This window comes from Thalassophryne amazonica, chromosome 16 (assembly GCF_902500255.1).
Source record: "Thalassophryne amazonica chromosome 16, fThaAma1.1, whole genome shotgun sequence".
Classification (NCBI taxonomy): Eukaryota; Metazoa; Chordata; class Actinopteri; order Batrachoidiformes; family Batrachoididae; genus Thalassophryne; species Thalassophryne amazonica.
The window spans coordinates 35,752,056-35,772,315 of record NC_047118.1 but is presented as its reverse complement, the minus strand read 5'-3'; the positions used below and the strand labels follow the sequence as shown (position 1 = coordinate 35,772,315).

The 20,260-nt window shown below is 40.6% G+C and overlaps 1 protein-coding gene across 5 annotated transcripts in view; it reads left to right on the top strand.

Moving 5' to 3' along the window:
• Positions 1–20,260, top strand: part of wu:fb95e10 (proteoglycan 4) — a 61,757-nt gene that overhangs the window by 8,128 nt on the left and 33,369 nt on the right. The window contains exon 1 of one of the 5 annotated variants that reach the window (XM_034190262.1): positions 17,661–17,672. The exons of the other annotated variants lie outside the window; for them this stretch is intronic. The gene's annotated coding sequence lies outside the window, so the exon portion shown is untranslated. Of the gene's footprint in view, positions 1–17,660; positions 17,673–20,260 lie in introns of those variants that run through there. 5 annotated transcript variants of the gene reach the window in all.

Here is a 20,260-nt window from a genome sequence, read left to right as displayed (position 1 = left end):
AACGTACTCTAACATATCTCTGTATGGAATTACTATGGGACTGTATGTCAGATAACCTGTATAATAATGCATTTTTACCACTATCGGTAGTGTGATGCAGTTTGTCAAAGAGGTTTTTCCAGTGGCGTGCAGTGATGAAATGCTTGCAGGCAAATCTTGTTGAGGTTCAAGGTAGGGCTGGATGGTATGGCCTAAAATTTACTTCATGGCATAATTTTGAAGATGGTTGTCTTCCTGTAAGGTTGACCTCTCTCCACAGAGGAATGTTGGAGTTCTCACAGAGTGCATCAAGTTCTTGGTCACCTCCCTGACTAAAGCCCTGTTTACACATAGACGGTAAACTCTCCCGGAAGCGTCCCGGCAGAGATTTAGCCCCCTCTGGGCCGTTTTAGGGATCAAACGCCGTAGTTAACGCCGGCGCACGGGGGCGTGGTTTGGTTCCGGCTTCACCGGGAATCGTCGAAAAAATTATTCAACATGTCGAATAATTCTGGGAGCGCTCCGGGAGAAATGGCCTGACGACGGAGACAACGCAAACAACGGCGTTTGATACTTTTTAATCGCCGTGTCATCCCGCCCCTTCCTGTAGTGCCGCAGTTTACACCGCCGTAATTGGCGGCCGGCGTTCTATCCCTAACCAACGACGTGTAAAACGGCGATAGAGCCCACATTGGCGTCTTCAAAGGTGTTTTAACCGGCGACAGAGGCAGACAAAACGGCGGCGCTAGCGGACAGTATGCTGTTCTAAACGCCACCTCCCGGTTAACGGCATTCCAAACGGCCGATAGGCGGCGGTCAGTATAAAAATGCTAGCGCGCTGCATGCAGGCCTCTCACTCGCGGTCAGCTCCAGATATTTTTGCAGAGAAGCTCCAGTATGCCTCTTAAAATAAAATTGGCAGCGGCAAGGACTTACCAAGAGGTCTGGTTCAGAAGCATGGGTAGCCCTGTGGTGCAGACGAGCAACACGTTGAGGAGGGGAAAAAGGAGAGAAAAGAAAAGGCTGAGAGATGATCTCCCTCCCCCTGCACTGATAGCTGTTTCAGCCTATTATACTCTGGGTACGGTGCCTATATTCAAAAGTTCCTGGAGGAACGCAGGATTTGCCTGGATAAATCCAGCGGTACACAGGGCATTATCCGCGGCAGCAGAACACCGCCGTTCTCACGCGCATCTTAACCTGCGATTGTAAAGGATAGAACTGGGTATTAACCCCCATTGCCTGACGTGTGCCGGATGCTACGGCGTCAAAACTCCGCTTTATTCGGCGGATTTAGCAGTGTTTTATCCGCGTATTTGCGGCTAGTACGGTGCTCAAAACGCCGCCGAAATGCTCCGCCCCTTTCCACCGCGAAAACAGCCGGAACTACAGCGAACTTCGGTCTACGTACTACCCGCCGACAAAACCGTCTATGTGTAACCTGAGCTTAAGGCCCTTCTCCCCCAATCCCTCAGTTTAAACAGGCAGCCAGCTCTAGGAAGAGTCCTGGTGGAGCCGAACTTCTTCTATTTACGTGTGATGGAAGGCCCTGTACTCATTGGGACCTTCAAAGCAGCAGAAATGTTTCTGTACCCTTCCCCAGATTTGTGCCTCAAGACAATCCTATCTTGGAGGCTTACAGACAATTCATTTGACTTCATGCTTGGTTTGTGCTCTGACATGCACTGTCAACTGTGGGACCTTATATGTGGACAGGTGTGTGTCTTTCCAAATCATGTTCAATCAACTGAATTTACTCCAGGTGGACTCCGATTAAGTTGTAGAAACATCTCAAGGATGATTAGTGGAAACAGGATGCACCTGAGCTCAATTTTGAGCTTTATGGCAAAGGCTGTGAATAATTATGTACATGTGATTTTTTTTTTAGTTGTTGTTTTTTTTTTAATTATTTTTAATAAATTTGCAAAATATATATATATATTTTTTCATGTTGTCATTATGAGGTGTTGTGAGTAGAATTTTAAGGGGAAAAAATCATTTCATCCATTTGGAACAAGGCTGTAACATAAAAAATGTGGAAAAATGTGCACTGTACATCATGGCTTATTCATTTGTCTCAAAACCTAAACATAAATGCTGAGATGGAAATACTGGTATAGCATGGTAGGCGAGAACAGTAACATGTTTATTTTTGTCTTTTGTCTAGTCTAGTTAAAACTACATAGACTTTTGTCTAGTCTAGTTAAAACTAGACTAGACAAAGTTCACATCAACAAAGTTCACAAAGTATTATGTGAACTAGACCAAGTTCACATAATACAGAGATATTGTGCAAACTTGCAATTATTGTGGACAAATACAAAACATTTTCCCCCAATATAAACCTTCTCCAACCCATCCATAATACAAAATTAGAAAATAAGTAGCTGCTCTTCAGTTACAGTGTTACAGAACTGCCCTGCTTAGTGTTAAAATCAAACTATTTTGAAGGAATTTGGACATTACAGAGCTCACTGACTCACTCACTCACTGACTCACTCACCTTAAACCGGTTACTCCAGCCAATGGTCGCGGGGGGCTGGAGCCTATCCCAGCAGTCACAGGGCGTGAGGGAGGGTACACACTGGACAGGACGCCAGTCTGTCGCAGAGCCACATACACACATTCACACCTGCACACACACCAAAGGAGCTGTTCTCTTTATTTTTCTCCTCTCTTTAAACACAAAGTGTGCCCAGTTTCTTTCCTTGGAAGGGCCATGGGCCAAAAATATTGATCTTGTGTGAATTACATGCATGCAGTTACATAACAATTAAATGTATTATATTTGATATAAAAGTAATAATCCAAACTAAAACTTCAGAATAATACAAAAAAACCCACTATTCTTAGGCATTTTTTAAAATTTTCAAATACACTCAAAAAGATTTCCATCTAATCCGTAAATATATGTAGCCCCAACTCAAATGAAGCAGATCCTTGCAAGATAATTTAATTTAATTTAGTTGGGAATACATATATTTAATAGATGGAAATCCTGCCCATAATTGAATTCATTTTATCCAATGAGTCATTTGTGTGATACACTCAAAAAAACTGACTTATTGGATTGGATTCCATCTAATAATGGAATAATATGTAGTCCCAACTCATTTAAATTACATTATCTTGCATGGATGTGTCATATTTGAGTTGGGGATACATATATTTATTAGATGGAAATTCTACACATAATTGAATTGAGCCCATCCAAAGACCCATTTTGTTGAGTGTAGCTTGTTAATATTTATGCTGGGCCAAAAAGATCACAAATGTGGCCGACAAGCCCATATTGGGCAGCCGTGCTTAAATATGTCTGTGGTGTAAGTGTGTTCATTGTCAGATTTGTGTAACTGTTTGACCGAGGGCGAGGTTGACCTTGCACGCACACACGCACAGGCAAAGAAGGACAGGAGGAAGAAGCTTATGTTGTCATGTGGCTGTTTATTTTTGTGGCTGTGTTTATTTGGGTTTTGACCGTTGTGAAACAATCATAAAATGTCTATTTCTTTGATTGGCTGCTTTGTTTTAGCTGAAGATGGTTGCTCTCCACTCTCACTGTATCTCTCCTGACCACCAAGCTCATTCTCACTCACTTGCAAGTTATCAGTTTTCACATAAAGAGGAGTGGAGTGGATTTTGAACAGGCAGTAATATTTGCCCTCATTCGAAGTGTTTCAAGGACTGGGGACGAGTAAAAGCACCATGTGCTGCTCTCACAGTTTTTAGATGATTTGCTCTTGCAAGCTGATGATGATGAAGTCTGCTCTACCTGTTCGTGTGGTATAGGCAAAATCTATGTTGTTGGGTTTACTCTATATCCAGTTTCTGTCATTCAGGGCAAGCTGTTTGGTGTGTGTTGGTGTTTTTGGAAAGATGTTGCTAGCTGATGCTGGCCTAGTTAACACAACCACAACCTTTCTGCCTTCCTGTGAGGGATCAGATTCCACCTGGCTTGTTCCACTTCAGATATGTGGACGTAATGCTCTTAGGTGCAGCCGTTCCACTTGCAGTTTAACACGTGTCTGTGACCTGTAGAAAATCTTGAAAGAGCAGAAGGCCTCTAGGGTGTCCTTCTGTCATCCTGTCCAGATGTCTTCTTGGTTTTGCTCTGGTCCACCATCTCTCTGTTGTCTGGTGTCATTGATCCAAGACACCAGCTGGTCCTGAGCCTAAATGATTTCATTTACCCCCAGAGAGGGTGAGGAGGGTGTATGTGGCCCCATTATGGGGGCTGTTTAGCAGCTCTTCAAATTACAAATTAGCTTTAGTTTCTTGATTGCCCTTGATTGCCTGTGTTTCTGTGCTGTCCCACATTTTGTCTTGTTCTGGGCTATTGTCTGTGTCTCTCTCTCTCTCTCTCTCTCTTTCTCTCCATTTACCCTACCAACTAGTCCCCTTTTTTCCACTCTCTTACAAAATCTTGTCACTGTTCTCTCTTATCTCTAAGGAGAAGCGTCTGCCCCAGTGATGCAGTTCCTATGTTCCCCCTGTCTCCTTCTCTGTCTTGCCCATCTGTGGAGTTGGTAGTACACCTCCCCACTTTCTCCTGTGTGTGCGATCAATATCCACAAAATTGAACTCTGCACTGCTCTGCTGCTCATCCCTGTAGGAGGTGGAGTTGAGCCAGACTGTAGTAGAAGCTTGTTTGTAGTCAGAATCTGCATTGTTTTGGGGGTGATGGAGCCTATCCCTGCCTGCCTGCACCATTGTCTCATTTCTGGCACATACTGGGGCCTCTGTTACTGTTGTGTGTTTCTTTCTTCCTTCTTACTTGGGTGGCTGTGTCCATTTTTTCTGTCCATGTATGTGTCTGATGACAGTCAAAACCAACTGTACGAGATTAGCATCTCCTTTTGTGCAGGGTTAACAAACTCTGTCATGTGTTAATCTGCCTGTCCCCGGGGGGGGGGGCAAGTTTTTTTGGGGTTTTTTTTTGAGCCCAAAGGCACTTTGGGGAGGACAGGGTTGTGTGTGTTTTTGGTATGTGTGTATCAGCTTGTTTTGTGTTTGTAAGAAGGAGGGGTGGTGATGTGAACTTTTGCATTTTGCAACCTTAAACTGTGTTGGCCATTGGCATGCATCCCCACTCCTTCTCAGCTCCTTCTGGGAGTTAGACAACCCCTGGCAAAAATTATGGAATCACCGGCCTCGGAGGATGTTCCTTCAGTTGTTTAATTTTGTAGAAAAAAAGCAGATCACAGACATGACACAAAACTAAAGTCATTTCAAATGGCAACTTTCTGGCTTTAAGAAACACTATAAGAAATCAGGAAAAACAATTGTGGCAGTCAGTAACGGTTACTTTTTAGACCAAGCAGAGGGAAAAAAATACATGCCATTGTATGGCATGTATTTTGTGTGTGTGTGTGTGTGTGTTCAAATGAAACTACACACCATATTGACAACAAGCTGATGCCAGAGGCACGCACGTCTACGAGCCAAACAATGTCAAGTATGGAGAGATGCAGCCTACATAGATGAGGACGTCAGTACGTTATGAAAAGCTCTTTTATCTTTGCAGTGTGAAATCAAACTAACCAGACCAAATGTATGCAAACATGAACCTTGGTTCAGACCTTGTTCCAGGCTTTCATGTGTGAAAACAGCCTGAAGTTTGCACGTTGAAGTAAGTGACAATTTCCTCCCACAAAGTATTGTTGTAGTTACGTGTGGTGAAGAAAGCACTGAAACTGGGGAAAAAAGAGAGGGAAGGAGAGTGGAGCTGTTGAGGGGCAGGAAAGCAACTGTGAAAGTGAACTTGTGTACTATAAAGCTGAGGAAATAAAAGGTTTTCCAACAAGGTTTATAGTTTGCTGAAACTTATAGCAGGATAAAAGTAGAGACACAGACTCCATTGTTTGAACTAAGATTGGTGAAACTTTGCCGCACTGAAAGAGAAACAGGCATAACTCCCATTCTGCCCTTTCACAGTAAAATCCCTTGACATACACTAATGAACCCTCTGCTTAGTAGCTCAGTTGATAAGGAGTTAATCTGCCAATATGTAGACTTTGGACTGAATTCCGCTCATGCTGCTTGTCTGCTTGGCTGAGCAAGTGACTTGTGCCAGAATCTGGAGATAAGCATTGGCATCAGTGGCTCTCAGGGCTATACAGGTCTTACTTGTGGATAGAAACATGTTGCATTTTACAAAACCAAAATTGTTAGACTTTTAATTCAGATTCAGTTTTATTTATACACACATTGACAAGGAGCACTCTGGCAGGCAGCTGTCCATAGCAGCGCCATCTCGGGGAAAAAAAAAAATTTTTTTTTGCTTGAAGCTACCACATCTTTGTCTTTCTCTTGATTCTCCTTTGTTCATCACTGCCAACGACTGTTGTAAATGATATATAAGGAGGCAGGTTTTGTTTGGAGTTTTTTTTTTTTTTTTTTTTGCGTGTGCAGGACAGAGGCTTTTTTTCTGACCTCGGCTCTGGGATATACCAACACTTGACAATTCCATCTGTCTACACACCGTTCTTTGTTCTATCCTATTGCTCCATTCTCATGACTGACCTTGTCAAGACTTTGAATACCAACACACAAACATACACACACAAAATCAGTCACTTCAGCTCAGAGCTGCGATATTTTCTATTGAACCCGACGCAGAGGCAGTGACATCTACAGGCCTAGATGATCCTAATTGGAAGATGTCATAAATAAAAGATGTCATAAATAAAATGGTGTTTGATGTTGTCTAGTCTGAAACATAGCATATAACTTTCTCCAACATTTAATTTCTTTTTTTTTCCTCATGCCTGTTTATAAAGGATGTGGCTGTCATTTAAGTTCTTGTGCTCTACTGTCTGTTTATAAAGGATGTGGCTGTCATTATAGTAACAGCAGTGGCTATTAGTGGAAAGTAAAATTATATTGCTTTAGCCAAACAGTGTTCCTTTTACATCGTTATTATTGTTATATTACTGCCAGAAAATGTATGTTTTCATGTATGTATGTTTGTTTATGTTGTCTCTATGTCTGTTACCAGGGTTGTTCAGACGGTTTTCATCTAAACCTTATGAAACTGTTGAATGATTAATGAAGAAGAAGAACCTCTTATAGAAATTTCTTGTGTAAGGATCTGCCTGTGGATTGTAGATTACTTGTTGATTTAAACATGTTGAGATGCAACACCTCCAGGACACAAGGATAGAGGTACTCATTGTCTGTGGTGGTTTTGGTGTCTGTGTGCTCATTCCCTTAGGTCCCAGTCACACCAGCTTTTTTACAGCAGATTTTCAAAGTTTATTTAATCTTGATTTTGCATAATCAGTGGATTCACCTGGATTAGCTTTTAAGCAAAAAAAATATTCCCCTGTCATCAGCTTGAATAGAAAACGTTACGTGTGACCTGTGGTACCCTGAGCAGTGGTGCTGTAGGCAAAAAAAGCAGTAAATTATTGAAGTAGTGCTACTTAATTCTTGCAGTTGTTTGCCTCAAGTAAAGAGAAATTGGTGATGTGTAAAATCAGATAATACAGAAAAGGAAGAATTAAAAAACATCCAGATTTTTTAGTACCAATTATGCACATTTTGTGTATTAAGATTATATGTGTTGCAACCTTTTTCTTTGATTAATTTTTATAACAGAATTTCAAGAGCAGGAGAGGAGTATTATTTTCATTATTTTATGGTTTGATTGGTAGAGCCCAAATTTGCAGTTTAATCATCATCAAACTTGCACTGTGCAGACTTTGATTTATTATTATTATTATTATTATGTTTTTTTACATGTATAAGCTTGAAACTGAAACTTAGGGGAAAAGCTATTCATCAAAAACAGTATATGCAGGTTATCATTTTTCTTATTTTGACTTTTGCCTGTCTATACCTTGTCAGATGCGCTTTTTAAACCACTTAGGTCCTCACCGTCAGATGAGGGAAGATGGTTTATTTGGAGTCCTAAAGTACAATGTCAGTTGCAGTGTAGAAACCCCCTAAGTGTTCATTTAATAGAATAAATACTAAACTACAACCCTTTCACTTTTAGTGTCTTATATGGAACCTCTCATGTTCTTAAGAATGTGTTAGGTTGTCCAAAGTCATTTTATCAGACTTCACTCTGTTCTTGCTAGTGTTAGTGGACGGCCACATCAACCTGAAGAATGCACTTTCTTTTGAGTCTTTTCTGTGGTCTTCCCTGTCCCACCATTGCTTCTGCCGCTTCCTTCCCCCACAATCCCTCTCTTTGCCATCTATTTAGAGTAGGCCCCGAGGATAAAAGAAGGCTCGCAGAATGTATGCATGTGTGTGTGGACATAGTTATATACTGTGAAAAGGCAGCTGACATTTTACCATGGAAACATGAAACTGGCTAAAATGAGGGAATGAGCTAATGGTTTTTGATTTAGTCTTTTATTTTTGAGCATAATTTTAATTAATGTATCATTAAACAGAACAATCTACAAGGTAGCTTTTTAATTCTACAGAATTGTTAGTAGGTCATTAACTAAAAGCCTCATAAATTATAAGCAGATATGGTAGGTAGATGGCTCCCATACATCCATTGTTATAGTTCATACTTGATGCAAAAAGGGGTTAAGGTTTAAATATGCTAATGCACTGATTATTCAGTTACTGCTTGTTTATGTCTAGACAGTCGGAAAAGCTTAGATCCTTCAGTGGAGCTGGCTGCTTTCCAGTTATTGACAACTGCTCTACAACAGAGCAGTATGTCTGGGATACAAACACCACAGTGAGCACACATTTTGTTTATGTTCCCGCGTGGGTGTTAGAAAAGGATAATGCTTAGGAGGATGAGCTCACCTTGAATAGCTGGGTTGCCACTCATTATTTTACGGTATAAGCCTTATTACTTGTAGTAATATTCATAACAACAATAATAGCAACAATATGTAATAACAAAGTGCACCTTATTTGCTAAAATCAGTCTTTCCAAACTATATTTGAAGATTAAAACAACCCAAAACAGCACCATATGTGAAATATATTTGAAAATGTAAGTAATTAGGAATGTAAATTATATGTTTTAAGTATGTATTACAGATACATGCACTCTTATACTGTATATGTAGTAAAGGCATGTACTGTGTAGATGCATTAATTAGGTGATCAATTAATTTAGTAAAGTAAATAATTATAATTACCCCTCCCCCCCAAAACCCAAACAAATAAACAAATTAGAATGTGATGTTTGAAGCTAATATATGTTGTTACACCAGGGTTCTCACCAGCATTATAACAGCATAATGGTCCGTTACGCTGTTATAATAAAAAATTACACTGCAGTTGGGCCGTTACATTATTTTTGAGGATGAAAATAATCATTTCTCTATATTGATTGTGGACCCACTGGTTCTTATTTAGAAGCAGCACATCCACAATTTATTCATCAACCTGTATCAAAGCCATTTAAAGATGTCAGGCGTGACTCACCTTCTCTGTTGATTAAAGTCGCTAAAAGGACTCTTTTTCTGCGAGGATCATCCACCGCTTCACACGTACGACGCGGTTCTCTGCCATGGACTGGAACCTTAATATCTTCCGCTTTTCTGGTTTGTAAACTAAAGTTACTGTCCCTTATGAAAATAGTAGTAATATTGATAATATCCTCCGCTCCATGTCTGTGTGTGTTGTGGGATTTGCTGCGACTCTCTGCCGAGTAAAGGTGGAAAGACAGATCATTCGGGAATCAATAACTTCAAAGCGAATCACCGTTTTAAATCAAATGACGTCTCTTTCCAAACTTTGTAAAACAGACAGACATACTACAACCGACCAAAACTGTTTTTCCCCAAAATGAGACGTCCTCCGTTCCATCGGGGAGAACTTATCCCGGTGTCAAAGTCTCAGCACTCTAGTCTGACCACAGCCGTGCTGCAGCACTCCAGGCGCAGGTACTGTATGGGAGACCAGGGTCAAAGTAACATTTTACATTTATATCCCTCTGAAACACTATTGCCTGCATTTTGAGGGCCAAATTTTGTTAAATAACGCCATCGTTTTTTTAATTTTTTTTTTTTTTATCTTTGTTACAGCCTTACAGAAGAAAGAGGCATCAGACCAAAACATGGAAGAGTGTAGAAATGTGTGTCAGTGCACAGGAGCTAATTTATACACAACCGTTTACTATAGAAAATACTTACAAATGTTTTTTTTTAACTTCAACATTAATTTCTGATTACTCTACATTTTAAAGTTTAAAAAAACACCATTTATAATCCGTTAAAGAAGGCCCTTTATAAGCCGATTAAAAAAAAAAAAAGCTTCAGCAGGGTTGAAGCCTAAGCAGTCCCCAAACCCCTGGCTTCTTAAGGTGATTTTTCCATCCCATTACGCTGAGAAAAAATCCTGCTGAGAACCCTGTACGCAATATAGAAATCTGAAAAATATTGTGGTTATGGAACAGATCAAAATGAACTTGAATCATTGTGGTTATAACTGAGAGCTTAGCAGGGAACTATAATGGTTCACAGTATTATTGACGCATTGGTGTAAGATGTTCTGCATGCATAGTGGTATATTCCCATTTCATCGCAGGATGTGGCGAGGAGACCACGAGAAAAAAGCATGGCTAAAATCTTCTTACCTGTCAGTCAGAAGTAGCACTTCTTCATAAATACTCACAGACTGCTCACAGACTCTGTGGGGAAGGCCGGGTGTACAGCTGGATGGAAAGAGGAGGGCACAAGGACATTTCTTGCATATACTATTATTATTAATAATTTCAATAATCATCCTTTTAATGGCTAAGACGTTGATCAGTATTTCTCTGTGCCTAAGTTTGACTAGTTTTACACTAAGTTAAATTGATGAGCCACATAAAAATATGTTTACTTAATTTAACTTTTCTGCATAACAAAAGTGGGTTGTGAAGCAATAATGTTTTCTTTTTTTTCAGCAGTATCTAAGCTTAGGCATAACTGGGTCTGTTTGGGGTCAGTTAGAGTGAGAGAAACCATAAATTTGAAAATAATTAAGGCTCTTGGGGTTAGTAATCTTATCAAACAACCATTCAGGTTGTGATGTCCACTTTTTGAGAAACAATAGAGATGTTTGAAAGATGGAGTTTTGAGAAACAATACAGATCCCCAGTGCTTATCATAAAACAAAAATTGTCAATGCAACCCCTGTTAAGGATCTGGGGCTTTGACCAGCACCTTTTGTTGCTGTACTACATGGTATTTGTGTGGGTTTTCTGTTGCTGTGTGCCTCATCAGTGAGACTTGCAGGGAATTTGGAGTGGGATGCCGTTTCTGAGCTGGAGCCACATTACATGCATTGTGAGGGCCAACAAACATATTGTTTCGAAGTCAGTGACAATCAGAACTCATACAAAAAGATAAAAATCAAAGTGGCGAGGATCACCACTTTGTGAACAACTGCGTGAAAAATTGTTCAACAGTTTAAGAGCAATGTTTCACAACATTTAATTGCAAGGAATTTAAGGATTCCATCATCTACAGTCCATAATATAATCAGAAGATTCAGAGAATCTGGCAAACTTTTTACACGTAAGCGGCAAGGTCAAAAACCAGCATTGAATGTCCGTGACCTTCGATCCCTCAGGTGGCACTGCATTAAAAACTGACATCATTGTGTAAAGGATCTTACCGCGTGGGCTGAGGAACACTTCAGAAAACCATTGTCAGTTAACTCAGTTCGGCAAGTTAAAACTCTACCATGTAAAGCGAAAACCATACATCAACAACATTCAGAAACGCTGCTGCCTTCTCTGGGCCCAAGCTCATTTGAAATGGACAGACACAAAGTGGAAAAGTGTGCTGTGGTCTGATGAGTCCACATTTGAAATTGTTTTTGTAAATCATGGACATCATGTCCTCCGGACAAAAGAGGAAAAAGACCATCCAGATTGTTACCAGCGCTGAGTTCAAAAGCCAGCATCTGTGAGTATGGGGGTGTGTTAGTGCCCATGGCATGGGCAACTTACACATCTGTGATGGCACCATCAATGCTGAAAGGTACATCCAGGTTTTGGAGCAACACATGCTGCCATCCAAGCAACATCTTTTTCAGGGACGTCCCTGCTTATTTCAGCAAGACAGTGCCAAGCCCCATTCTGCACGTGTTATAACAGCGTGGCTTCGTAGTAACAGTGCGGGTACTAGACTGGCCTGCCAGCAGTCCAGACCTGTCGCTCATTGAAAATGTGTGGCGCATTATGAAGCACAAAATGCAACAACGGAGACCCCGGACTGTTGAACAACTGAAGTCGTACATCAAGCAAGAATGGGAAAAAATTCAACCTACAAAGATTCAACAATTAGTGTCCTCAGTTCCCAAACGCTTATTGAGTGTTGTTAGAAGGAAAGGTGTTGTAACACAGTGGTAAACATACCACTGTCCCAGCTTTTTTGAAATGTGTTGCAAGCATCTATTTCAAAATGAGGAAATATTTGCACAAAAACAATAAAGTTTATCAGTTTGAACATTAAATATCTTGTCTTTGTGGTGTATTCAATTGAATATAGGTTGAAGAGAATTTGCAAATCATTGTATTCTGTTTTTATTTACATTTTACACAATGTCCCAACTTTGTTGGAATTGGGGTTGTAATAGAACATGTTTCAGCTTTGCAGTTTTGATGACATTACCAATTTAAATGGCTTACAATAGCGCATTAGAATCTTATTTGTGTAATATAATAATTCTTAACTCACAAAACAGCAGTTGCTCATTCTTGAATGTGAACAGTTATTTTCAATCCAGTTAACTTAAAAACCCACAATTGCATTAGTGGGTTGAAGATGTTTCACGTTGCAACACACTGGCGCTCACTGGGTGATAATAATACAATCACAACAGCCTAAAAGGCTGCACATGATAGAATTTAGAAATGATGAGAGATTTGTCTTTGGTAGAGAAAACAAAAAGGAAGAGAGTTTAATCAATAGGAAAGTGACATGGAAGAGTTGTTGAAAGAAACATTGTAAATAAAATCTACATACAGTTCAGGGCTTGACAATAAGGCAGTTTATGCACTGGCCCAGAGGGCCAGTAGAATTTGAAAGTTACTGGCCTGGATGAAAATATCACTGGCCCATACTTTCACGCCCGTGCCGAACCGACGACCGCCGCATTGACCCAGTAAATATACAATACTCTAATTGCTAATGTTGTCACCATGGGGTTTCCACAAGGGCATACTGATTAGACTTTTAAACTGGCGTAGGAAATCATACCAGATGTCTACCAGGACTTGGTATATTTATACTTACTTGTCAGCATATTCTGGCATGGCCCTACAAGTTCCACAGAAGACAACCTCGCTCTTCTCATCACGCTCCAGCCATGGCCATCTTTTCTTCCAGGAAGCTTGCCAAGTTTTCCTCACCCTTCTCATATTCAGCATCAGCAGCCTTCCTCCTCTGTGCTTGTTTTGAGGGTGATAGCTGTTCTTTCCTTTGCTTCCCTGGTTTCTGCCCAGGGGCAGGAGGTTTCATAATATTCACTGCGATCGATCTTGCGTAAGCAAAAATGATGCGTCGATGTTGAAGCGAACTTTGCGCCACATCAGAAGATGCTCCTGCAGACGAAGTTTGTCTGCAGGTTCGTGGCGCGGAAAGAGACGAAGACGGCCCCACGCATGCGCCGTAGCTACCATAACAAACATGGCGGACGATGTAGCGAAAATGTTCAATTTCTACATGTATTTTGACAGATTTCTTCACGGTAAGACTAATAAATTTGCCCAAAGTGATTTTAATTCTTACTGGCCCGTACGGACCAGTGAAATATGAACTTCACTGGCCCGTGGTGGCCTGGAACGTGTAAAAAAGGCTGCCGGGCCATCAGACCAGTGCTATTGTCGAGCCCTGCAGTTACACACAGTGCCACTTTGAGTTCGTGGTTCATGTCCTGAACAGTAGATCATATGAAGATCTTTTAGGGTAGAATTATGATCCATGATCTGAATCTCAGTTCTCCTCACATATTTAGCTGAAGTCATGTAATAACATCAAATGATTAGTTGTGGATATGGTTGCCTGGATACAATGTGCGTTACTTCAGCTGAAGGCTAAATAGCCAACTCACAAATCTCTGCATCCTGTTTTTGCTTTGATTTTATTCTGAGAGTTCTGAGCAGAAGTGGTCATTCTTATCTTCCCTGCTTTGACACCTCTTTCAGGATGTTGGTATGCTTGCGGCCATTCTATGTCCCCTCTGCTGTCTTCAGTTTATAACACAAGTTACATCTCCAAGATGTGTAGTCATCGTTATTGTGTCACAACCAGTCAGTTTTGCTTCGTTCATGTGGAGTCTGAAAGTTTGTGCAAATTGGATGCCAAATTAAGATCGCCAGGTTACCCAACTGTAGTTGGAGTGTTAATTAGGGAATACTGTTGTGGGAAAATAACTCATTCACCACTGGTTTCTGCATAGGGTGAAGTAAGTGGGCTGTTTATGCTTATGGTTGACCGATTATGTTAATCTGGGCAAGGGAGCAGCAGAAAAGAAAGAAGTGCAATCTCACAGCTGTCTGGAGGATTGCAGGAGAAAGAGTGATGTTGGTCTCACTGTGGCAATGCCATTGGAATTCATTCGTCTCACTCTCACACACCAGCAGTCTGGGATACTAAAGAGTGAAGCATTAAAATTAACCATCTCGCCAGATGCCTTAGTATTTTTTGTGACAAGGATATAGATTGGATGGTAATTTTACACAGCCTTACTTCCAGGTTCACTGCTTACTCAAATTATGTCCAGGTTAGTCATTCAGGATTTGATATTAATCTTTGTCTGACACGTCCAGCACGAGCACAGAGGATTTTATCAGATGTGCAAATTTGTAGTTTAATGTAGTCAAATTCTATATTTTTTATTTACAGTTGTGCTCAAAAGTTTACAGAACCTGACAGAATTTTTTTTATTTATTTTTTGGCCATTAGGGCCAAACCACTGCCGACTCTTTCTAATCATCATTTATACGGAAACATTAACACTCTCAGTAAGTCTTTGATTTTATTATATCATGTTTTTGATATCATGTTATATCATGTTTTCCTTCCCACTGTAGCCAAGTGCTTGCTCACAGGGGGTCGTTTTGACCGTTGGGGTTTTACATAATTATTGTATGACCTTGCCTTACAATATAAGGCGCCTTGGGGCAACTGTTTGTTGTGATTTGGCGCTATATAAAAAAAAAATTGATTGATTGATTGATTGATTGATGGAATTCATCGTCAGTTTGTCAGGATTTGGACTTTGTATGCGGGTTGGTTTGTTGCTTTTGTATCTTTCTGTCTCTTGCACTGCTTTTCTGCTTGTGTTTTCCCTGTCCTGCTCTCTCTTGCTCCCCTTCTTCTCTTGGTTTGGCATGGGGGGCGTTTCCCTCTGTGCTGGACACGCCCTGTCTCTGGAAGTTTCCTCACACCTGTCCCTGATTTGCTGCTCATTACCTGAGGCTTTATATACTGCACTGTGTGCCTGTATTCCTCGCCTGATCGATGTGCCTTGTGCCTCTTTCTAGCTCTGTTTCTTGCGTTTCTTGCCTTGACTGCCTCATCGTGTTTTTGACTACTTGCCTGTGTATCCGGACCTTGCCCTTGCCTGATGATTGTGTTACTGTTGCTCTTTTTGGACTGCCTTTTTGTGTACCGACCCCTGCCTACGAATCAAGTAAACGCCTCAATTATACAGAGCTGTTTGTCCACGTCCTGCAATTGTGTCCTGCCTGCTTTGCCAGTAGAACCTGATACAGTTGAAGTTATTCAAGTTATTTCGCATAAAACAAACTCTGTCTTTGGAATGAATTTACTTCCAACTGTCTCCATGCAAATGCGATATGTTAACCTGCTAAATCTTCTTTTTCCTCTGTTACATGGATGGGAAATATTAATGTGAATTATATATAATATGATAAATATTTAACATGCTCTTAGAAGTCAGATATTAATGTAAAAATGTTTGTGCGTTGTTTTGTACCATACGTAAATAATGACTATCCCAGCAATGCTGACGTCAGAATTCAGAGAAGTGAGTAAGAATCAAATTTAAACTTAAATCAGTGTTCTGAGAGCTAAAAGTTATATTGGTGACTTAATGAACAATAGATGCAGCTTTACTTGTATCAAATTTTATTTTTGTTTATTTTAAGACACCATTGGTTGTTATAAGAACCCACATTGCTGAAGTCAAATGTTTAGATAAATGTAGAGAGAGAACAGTAACATTCCAATGTGAATATGTGGTTTTATCAAATGCTAACAACACTGTATTCTAATCCATGGGACAGACTTTGTATTATAGTTCTGTCATCTTGCCATTATGGGAAAATAGTCTTTTCACACAACTTGTATCGTTATAATACAAGTTGTGTGAAAAGACTCTTCTCTGGAGTGGAAAAATTGACCTGACCCAACAAAAAATTATTCATTTAATTTTTTTTAAAGATTTTTTTTTGCTGGGCAAATAGACCTCAGAATGCACCTGAGATTTCACATTTCATCACTGGGTTTACAAGAAGTTACTTGCTGTTGTTTGCTTTTCCAAAAGCTCCTCAGCTAAACCCACATGGAGCTCTGTGACCCCCAGCGTGTGGATTATAAAAAAAATCTTGCAAAAGGAACAATGGCCACATTTACATGACCATGACCATAATAATCAGATAACTGTAATAATCTGATCTCTCGCGTTTACATGCACTTCAGTAATCCGATAATTGGAAAAATTGGGTTTACATGATGTCAGTAATTGTATTTCTTTGGAGTGCAGGGGTGGTGGCCAAGTGGTTAGTGCTCTTGGTTCAAGTGTGGAAGGTTATCAGTTCAAATCCTTCCCCTGCCGCAATTCCCCATGTAATGTTACGTCAGGAAGGGCAATTCAACATGCAGATCCATCTCAGATTTGCTGTTGCCACCCTGAATGCAAAACGAGGAGCAGCCGAAGGGACTTAGTTGTATTTCTTTGGAAGTGGAGAAAGAAGAAACGGCAGCTCCAGAAAAAAAAAAAAAAAGCATAGACTGAAAAAAGAGCGCTCTCAATTTCAAAAGGACTTTATTGGCATGGGAAACATACATTTACATTGCCAAAGCAAGTGTGACATAAAACAACGAATATAATGCCCGACGAGACAACAGGTTGTCCCGTTGAACCTCTGGAAATGTGAGTGGCACTTGCTTTTATACATGCACAGATGTAAAACAATGAAATAAATCAGATTAATGGTGTACATGTACCGAAGAATGTGGAGTATTGGGGAGAAATCCAGGCATATTAACCTGAGGTTGAGATGGGGGTGGAACACTCAGTAACCAACACTTGACTTCTGCTGCAACTTTTTTCATCCCAAAATACAGAGTACATCTTAGAAAGAATGGAGAAGGCTATTCTGTAGCAACAATTTCATGATTTCAAAATTCTTTGTATGGGAAACCATGTGTGACAATGATAAACATATGCTCGCAAAAAGCAAGTGAATGCGGCACCACTTGTTCTGAAACTGTACCATTTGATCATCTGTTGACAATATATATTTTCTGGGTTCGTAATTTCTTTCAGTATCTGAGAATTAAATGTGATAAATGAAATGCAACTTGGCCACACTGTGATACTGAAACTTTTTTTTCCCTCTTTGCTCATTATTTCTCACATCAGTGCCTAACTCTGTTTCTTGTAAAAGCTTTGACTTATTGGATTTCTTCATTAGTCTAGAACCTACCTTAGACATGTATGCACATCATTTAGGAGAGAATAACTCAACTGTTGTAGACTAATATGACCCCAGTGAACAACTTGGATATGTGCCAAAATTTCTATCTGGGACAAACACTCCGAAACAGACCTTTTTTGTCCCAAATTTTACTTCAAATACAGCTATATTTTCGGGTAGGTGGGATCTATTGCTGCAAGTACTGCAAATGCAAGGGAAGTAAGTGATTGGTGCAGAAACCCTAACAGTGATGGTGAACATAATCATATCTGGATTTTAATGTGGTGTTATAAGTTGTATTATTGGCTGTTGGGAAAATTCCCTGACAATCTTTAAAACATTTAAGATCTCTAGATACTGCTGCCTGCTAAAGAAACAAGTTTTGTTTTGTATTTTTCACTTTAAATCAATTTTCTATTGATAATAGTATGGCTGAAAATAAAATTTCATTATACTTGGCAAAAGTTTGTCCTCTTTCGATGTACGGTAATAAGATGACCAACTTATTTTAGCCATTTTCTCTTAAAATATAAAAAAAGAAATGTTACACTTTTCTATGACCCTCCCAAACACGTATTGGTCATTCTGAACATTTTGAATACCTTGGAAAATCTATAGCTGCTGCATTTTAGAAAATACAGTTGTATTTGAAGTAACACTCAGGACAAAAAAAGAGCGTGGCCATTTTTTAAAAGGGTGTGGTTCATTGTTCATTGAGGTCATATTAGTCCAGAACAGCTAGGTCCTCTACACCATTCGGAAGATTCAGACGGCTTTCGGTGGCTTTTCAGTCGTGTGACTAGCCGAGAAATTGTGGACGAGCTGGGCGTGTCACAACATGTCCTGTGAGGCTTCAACACGAAGGTGCTTTTGCTGCGCCATCAGCTTCGTGCCGATGAATTTCGCTGCAACTCTTTTCATGGCCAAATCTTCTGTCACAGTGGAATGTGCCGAAAAAGTGCTGATGTCCACCTCTTCCACAATTTCTCGGATAGTCACATAACGGTCCCGCATCACCACAGCGTTCACTTTGGAAATGATCTGGTCATTTCAGCATGTTGATGGCCGCCCGGAGCGCGGCACGCTCTCCACCGTTGTGCGGCCGTCTTTAAACCGGTTGTACGGCTCCTTAATCTGTGTGATGCCCATAGGATCGTCACCGAAAGCCGTCTGAATAATCCGAATGGTTTCCACCTGGCTGTCGCCCAGTTTCTGGCAAAATTTGATGCAGTCGCGCTGCTCCAGTCGTTCCGCCATTTCCTTGCAAAGAAAAAACGATGAGAGACTCCACCCATCCTCACACAAAGGCTGCTTACAAGCAAATGACACAACCGACAGGTGTGAAAAAATTCACGCATGCGCACAAAGGTAAAGGTTGGCTCATGCAAACACACATGATTCAAATCCACCAGGTTTTTGAAAAAAAAAATAAAAAAAGTCGGATACTTTTCTAACAGACCTCATATGAGTATATTTCTTCTTCACTCATTATCTTTCTCTCTCTCACTCCACTCCACTACCCACCCCAGCCTTGCTCAGCTGCTCCAGCCATCTGTGCAAAGCCAAACAGAGAACAGAGGGGTGGAAGGAGTTGTGGTAGTGCTGGAGAGGAAAAGAATTGGGGTGGGGTGGAAGGATGGAAGGAAGGGAGGATCATTAGAGAATGAAAGAAGGTCTTTTGACTTATGAGATTTATTTTAGGGGATCAGAAAAGATGACAGAGTAGTGGCATAAAGGCGAAGAAGAGCCAGGATTGTTTCCAGGAAGCTCACAGTACAGAATGCAACGTTAAAAGCTGTGTGTGTGTGTGTGTGTGTGTGTGTGTGTGTGTGTGTGTGTGTGTGTGTGTGTGTATGAGTGTCATTGTCTGTGTGTGTGTGTGTGTGTGTGATATGGCTGAAGACACGTCCTCCTGGTCTTTCTGTCAGGTGGAGCTGTGAGTTCAGACCTGATCTCCGGTCGAGACTCAAAGGGCAGAAAGTGTGTGAAAGTTGTTGTTCCTCACAGAACGGTTGAACAAAGTTCCTGCTGTAAACTGTGTGTGTGTTTGTGTACGTGTGCATGTGGTAAGTCAGTGGAAACTAGGATGACTAGTGATGTCTGGATTTTAGTGTTGGACCAGTGAGCATCAGGCCATACTGAGCTCATTTCATTTGTCTTTTTCTTCGTCTTCGTCCCACTCGTTCCCATGCTCCACAGGCCAACTCGCTTCCTTTGGGTTGGCCTTTGTGTTGCCTCAGACTTTTCTCACCACTTGCAGCCTCCCTCACAGCCGTCTCCTCCCTCTGTTTGTAAACTTTGACAAGCTTATTTCCTCCTACTCCACTCCCCTCTCTGTTTTTCAGCAAGGCCTCAATGCCCTACTTATACTTGTGCAAAAAGTTATCTTTTTCCTCTTGTTCCAGCTGAAAACAGCTGAGGAAAGAAAATAAGCGCCTCTTGCCTCACATTAAAGCCAGTGTTGTGTGACAGTTTGTATTACAGATGGTGTTCCTTGGTCAGGTTTCATGCGCTTAATGTCCCACTTCTTGTTCAGAGTTTTTTATGTGTTTGACTGTTCATGCCTCTATTTGGAATTGAAGAGTCAAACTGTCTCCCTTTGTTTGGATTTACTGCTCTTCCATTGATCCATTCTACAGA